Source organism: Pteropus alecto, unplaced genomic scaffold (assembly GCF_000325575.1).
Source record: "Pteropus alecto unplaced genomic scaffold, ASM32557v1 scaffold301, whole genome shotgun sequence".
Taxonomy (NCBI): Eukaryota; Metazoa; Chordata; class Mammalia; order Chiroptera; family Pteropodidae; genus Pteropus; species Pteropus alecto.
The window spans coordinates 72016-78512 of record NW_006431043.1 but is presented as its reverse complement, the minus strand read 5'-3'; the positions used below and the strand labels follow the sequence as shown (position 1 = coordinate 78512).

The 6497-nt window shown below is 32.4% G+C and overlaps 1 pseudogene; it reads left to right on the top strand.

The window, feature by feature from the left end:
• Positions 1-685: 685 nt before the first annotated feature.
• Positions 686-1189, top strand: LOC102894961 (annotated as a pseudogene).
• The last annotated feature ends 5308 nt before the right edge of the window (positions 1190-6497 follow it).

Genomic DNA, 6497 nt, shown 5'->3' with positions numbered 1-6497 from the left:
TTTACCTCTGCCCGGCCCGTTTTAGTGGGATCTTGCTAGAATACCCTGACCGTGATTGGTGGCCGGGTTCACCCTTTGTCCTTGGCGCAGAGAACGAAAGGAAGACAGGTAGGGCTTACGATTTGGACCACTTAAGACGCATTTTGGACTGAGGTGGCACTAGATATGCTCAGTGATTCGCTTTCCCGGGAGCTGTGCACTGGGTAGTATCACTTCCACCTCCGGTCTGTTTAGACCACATTCATTAATGAATTAACATACCTCTCAGTAACCCAGTAATCTTAGTCACACTTTTATTTATGGACTTTCTAAGGGGCTGTACGGATTACCGCCAAGCCCAGTCCAACCTCTACACAGACTAGTGAATTCTAAAAAATTGTTACTATTGAGAAATTCCAATACAAACGAATTACCTGGACATTGTAGAACTGAACTGAATGACATTTCACAAGAGTTCTGACTAGAATGAGGTAGAGTTGAGTTCACTGATTTTCTATTGACTGATTGCTACTGTATTAAAACACTGATTTTTTTGTTTGTTTGAAGGTCAATTTCGTTTTCTATTACTCCTAACTTGGCATAGTCAGCTCACTGAAAATTTCAACTGCGTTATTTTGAAGTAAACTTCAATTTCTTTATATCTTTTCTGTATTTTAAAAAAATTAATTACATCAACAGAACAGGGATGAACCGCCTTGCTCCTGTAGAGATTGCGTACACGAATATGAGATTTCTTATTGCACACAGTCCAACCAATGCCTCCTTAAACAAATTCTTACAGGAACTTAAGAAGAACAACGTTACCACCATAGTAAGAGTATGTGAAGCAACTTACAACACCACCATTTTGGAAAAAGAAGGCATCCAGGTTCTGGACTGGCCTTTTGGTGATAGTGGACCACCATCCAGCCAGTTTGTTGATAAGTGGTTAACATTTGTGAAACAGAAATTCCATGACGATCCAGATTCTTGTATTGCAGTTCACTGTGCCACAGGCCTTGGGAGAGGTCCGGTACTGGTTGCCCTAGCATTGATTGAAGGTGGAATGAAATATGAAGATGCAGTACATTTCATAAGACAAAAGTGCCGCGGGGCTTTTAACAGCAAGCAGCTTTTGTATTTGGAGGAGTATCGTCCTACAATGTGCTTACGCCTCAGAAACCCCAGATACAAGTGTTTCATTCAGTAGAAGGCCTGATGCTATGCCCTTGAAAGTAAAACTTGAGACAAAATCTTGTTTATTTTTTATATTAGCCCTTACAAAAGTATGGTGAATACTAAGTTGAATGAAGCTTGCATAAGAACATTGAAAAGTAGTTTCAGGAGGCCACAATCTTGCCAGAATTAGGTCTATGTTTGATGTTGCATTGATACTTAATAAAAGAGCTTCAATATTTAAAATCTGTTTTTCATTTGCATCACTTGTATCTTATCAATATATAAAAGATTTAGAGTAATAAGATGCCAAAATACCCAGCAAAAAATTTGTACATTTCTGGTCTCATATAGTCCTTATGTGGTTTATTCCTTCAGTCATTTCAAAAATTGAAGATAGAGCCCATATGGTCACTTGCTCACTTTATGTTTATATCTTCCACATTCAAACTGATATATAATAGGGTTTGTATCATGATTAATTTTGTTGGATTTATACAAACTCTTAGGTAACTTTTAATTTGCTTTTATAAATTTAATTTTGGTGCTACTATAAAAATTTCCATTTTAAAAAATCACATACACACAAAACTCTGATTGATAGTGCAGTATACATTGTACAGAAGCACATGTCTTTAAAGTTTTCAGACAAAAAAGAGTTACAGTTAATTTGAAGTTAGCACTTGGAGGTGCAACTTAATAGGACCTGAGAAAAGAATGGAGGAAGGTTATTAAATATTTCTAGTAAAATATTTCCAAATGTTTTTTAAATTTAGTAAGTATTTTTAAAGGATTAAAAGACTTTTGTAGCTGTAAGTCTTATAATAAATATTCCCGAAATCTTGTTTTTGGATATTCTGAAAAACTGTTGTGTTCCATACCTATTAGAAATTATTTACCAAGGAAAAATAAAAAAATAAATTGTTAAAAATAAATTATGTATATATAGTATGAAAAAAATAAACTGGCATTTAAAAAAATAAATAAAAATAAATAAATTAATTAATAATCCATAACAACAACAAAAAAGAAATTATTTACCAACTATGATTCATTTTGGAAGTTAGTTAACATTTATTTATTTATCGTAATAGGGAGAAGAGTCATAATTAAACTAGTATTACACATTATTTTGTTTCAAATAAGCATCAAAATTCATATTTTCTGTGAAGCAGTTGCAAATGATGTTACTACCAATATTAGCAGGGCAGTTAATGAAATACTTTTCAATAAATAAATACATATTTGTTTTTGTCTCATTTTCCTAGTTGAAATATTGCGCACTGAATATTTTCTAAACTCCAGGCCAAAAGAAATTCCCTAGAACTCCAAAGGAATATACAATACTGTAATGGCCTTGACAAGGTAACAATCTTCTAAAGCATTAATACAATTTTGTGAAACTGCAAACGCAGTGATAGGTGGATAGGTATTAATAACCTCAGAGACACAAAGGTGAAACTCAGCCATCACCGCTTATGGGAGAAAGGTCAGACAACACTTACAAAAAAGAACAATAGCAAGAAGGGATGGTGTTGTAGATTGAATTATTGGTCTCATTCCTCACTCTCCTTTAACAGATATTCTCTAACCCTACTGCCAGATCCCAACGGTGGTTGACGTGTATTTCCCTGTGTTTAAATTTGTTTCTGGCCATGTGTCTTGTTTTGGCCAATGGCATGTTAGCTAATGTGATGTAAGCAAAAGCTTGAAATGTTTGATCAGAGGTTGGCTTGGCCTTCTTGACACATGCCATTGCCATGAGAAAAAATGCCCCTTAAGCTTGGGCTGCAGGAGCAGACTTAAACTCGGCATTTCCTATAGCCAAGTCCAGTTGAACTGTTAGGTACCAGCTAAGCTAAGTCTAGGTCAGCCAGACCCTTAGCCACTGAGAAATCGAAGTGTTTTATTATGTAGAATTATTGTGGCAATAGCTAAGTAGTACAGTTAGCATTTCAGCAGCTGGAAAAAAAAAAAGTGTGAAATAATTTGTGGACAGCCTGAAACTCCAGAATATTTGATGAATTAATTGTACTTCATTGCTACTGAAATGTAAAGTATGCAAGACTTAATATATGCTTTAACACAAAGTTTGAATTTATTTGAATATATTCGAGCTTGTTTCCTAAAAGGTAAGGAGCATGTCTCGGTTTTCATTGTATATTAACACTTTATACAGTGCCTGATATAGAGTAACTTCTCAAACTGCACTGAAATAAACTAATTTAGATACTCTAAAGCAATAATTTATAATTGTTATAAGCATAATGGAACATAATCCAGTGTAAAATATCTGGATTGAAGAATTTCACATTTTGCGATCCATATTATAGTCAGTAGGTTCTTAATTAGTTTTATTTTAATATCAGAACCAAACCTACAGGTAAGAACTTGACAAATTGCAGTGTCTAAATACTGACATATTACTTTTCTTACTTGAATTTAGAACCCAGTGTGATATTTAATCTACCTATATATAATTTAACGGAACTAAACACACTAGTTTTTGGTGGAAATTTTTGTTTTTCAATCTTATTCCAACCTTTTTTAACTTGAATCCAAAGTGATACTTTTTCCAGCTAATATATTATGAATGACAAAACTCTGAAAAATGCTACTGTGCCTTTCTTTTATCTTTTTTTTTTTAAGGCAAATAAGTAACGTAAAGCAATAAAAAACTGGTCCAAAATGTGGACCATAAGAGTTTACTGTATATAAATTCTTTTTTGTTTTGTTTTGTTTTTCCTATTCATTTTATTTTATTTGTTTATGATTTTAATTAAAATTATTGGGGTGACATTGGTTAATAAAATTATATGGGTTTCGAGTGTACAATTTTATAAAACATCATCTCTATATTGCATTGTGTATTCACCACTCTGGTTAAATCTCCTTCTATCACCATATATTTGACCCTCTTTACCCTTATTTTGACCCCTTTTTCCCTTGTCTTCCCCTCACCCCTTCCCTCTGGTAACTACTAATAAACTGTCTGTGCCCATGAGTCTCTGTCATGTTTGTTTGTTGCTTTCGGTTTTATATCCCACATGTGAGTGAAATCATATTTTTCAACTTTTTCTGTCTGACTTATTTCACATAGCACGATTATCTCAAAGGTCCATCCATGTTGTCACAAATGGCAGTATTTCATCTCTTCTTATGACTGAGTAATATTCCATTGTACTATATCTTCTTTATCCAGTCATCTATAGTAGGACACTTTGATTGCTTCCATGTCCTGGCCACTGCGAATAATGCTGCTATGAACATCAGGTTGCATATATCCTTGCAGATAAAGGTTTTTGGTTTTTTTAAAAATAAATACCCAGAAGAAAGATTGCTGGGTCGTATGGTAGTTCTATTCTTGGTTTTTTTAGGAACCTCTATGCTGTGTATATAAATTCTTGCCATGATAGATCTAGATATCTTATTGGAAAAAATCCATAATCTATTTTAACAACACAAACTATGAATAATTTTAAATGTATGCATAAAATTTCAAGTTTAAATCTGCTTTAAACATTATTCATATACTATGATTGGACATTTTATACACTTTTTAAGATTTCTTTAATTCCATTATTTTCTCTTTCTTAAATATCTTGAGTTCATGTCAACACTAAAATTGTTTGGTCTTTTTCTGATATCCTAAACTCATGTTCCCTGAACTAAGTGTCAACCTGTATCACCTGTGCTATTCTTCCAAAATATTTTATTGAAAGGTTATGTTTAGATCAAATTTCAGGGATAGGTAATATCTCTTTCTGAACTATAAAACAATAACAATTAAAAAAAGGTTATACATATAGACAAAATCATTGACACATCACTTTGTCCAAGAATATATGTATATACATATTTAGCACAATGTTTGTGTTTGTGTGTATTTGTGAATTTGAGTTTGAGCTTGTATTATGTAGGAAGTTGAAAACAAGTACTTTTAAACTACTTTTTATTAAGGTGCTTTTTATTTTGGTAGATCTATCAAAATTGTAGTAGGTTTTTGCCAATCAGAGACATTTTATAAGATACAAAGATGTAACAATGACTTAATTATTGGAGCTATGATGATAAATCTGCTGTTTGAAAAATTATATTTTAAGTTTTGAAAAAGTTTTATGATTCTCCACTTTTCTCCATGATATCTAACTTTCCAAACACAATCAAAGTTATAGAACATATATTCTTAGTTAGATCTATAACAGAAATCTGCTTTAATTAGAAATATATTCTTTTTCTTCTTCTACAATGGTACTCATATAACTATAGAAGTATATCACATGAGCATTGCTATTAAAAACATGAAAAGAAAGATGATGGGTCCTGGAGTTTTCTTACATGTATTTTAGGAAATAGTTATATTGAATTAAAATGAAAATAAAATGTAATCTTTTCAATTTTATCTTAAGAAATTTGTATGCTCTCCTGATTGAATCATTAGCTATTATTTTATCTTGATGTAACTCTATTATGTTTATTTGCAAGCATCAGCAAGTTTGGAGTAGATAATTCTGTCTCTTTCACACACACACACACACACACACACACACACACACACACACACACACCTCACTCCTTAAAACATTTTTTTCAAGTCATAACATCATGATGGTCTACATTCAGTCTGACAGTTCTATTTCAATACTTTGTATATATATAATGTACTGTATCACAAAGACGAGCTCAGTGTTTTGTTTTGTTTTATTTTTGAGCTACACAAGGATTGCTTCTTTATAATGCATGAACTGTAGAGCTTGAAAATGACTCACAGAAAGCATCACCTTGAGAAACATAAGCTTTTCTACTACTACTCTGGCAAATTTAAATGCTGTGATCAAAACTAGCAATTGTCTTTCTTTATTAATGGCTATAAAGGGCCTATTTGTTTCCATGTCGTTGCCTACTAAATTGATCTTGATTTTATTGAGTACCAAAATATGAATATGTTAGTGCCTCTCTACATTGGTATATTATATAATTGCAAGACTAAATATAGTTCTTTCTGAGGAAAAGTTAAATGCAATTTTTATAAAGCTATTGATTTATGGAAAGTAAGTCATATGTAAAATTAACAAGTTTACTAGTATTTATTACAGTTCTCTTTATTGAAAACATGGTCACAATGATTAAATAAGCAAAGATAATGGTTGTACCATGCAACGTCAATTGCCTATTATTGCAACTACCAAATACTTAAACAGAAGGAGAATATGTAAGCACTATCACCGTCAAACTAATGCTTTATGGTCTGAGTTTTGCATAAATTGAGATGGACCCGTCTATAAAGAACAAGTCAGTCTGCCTCTATACCTAATGAATGCTTTACTTGTTTTTAGGGTTAA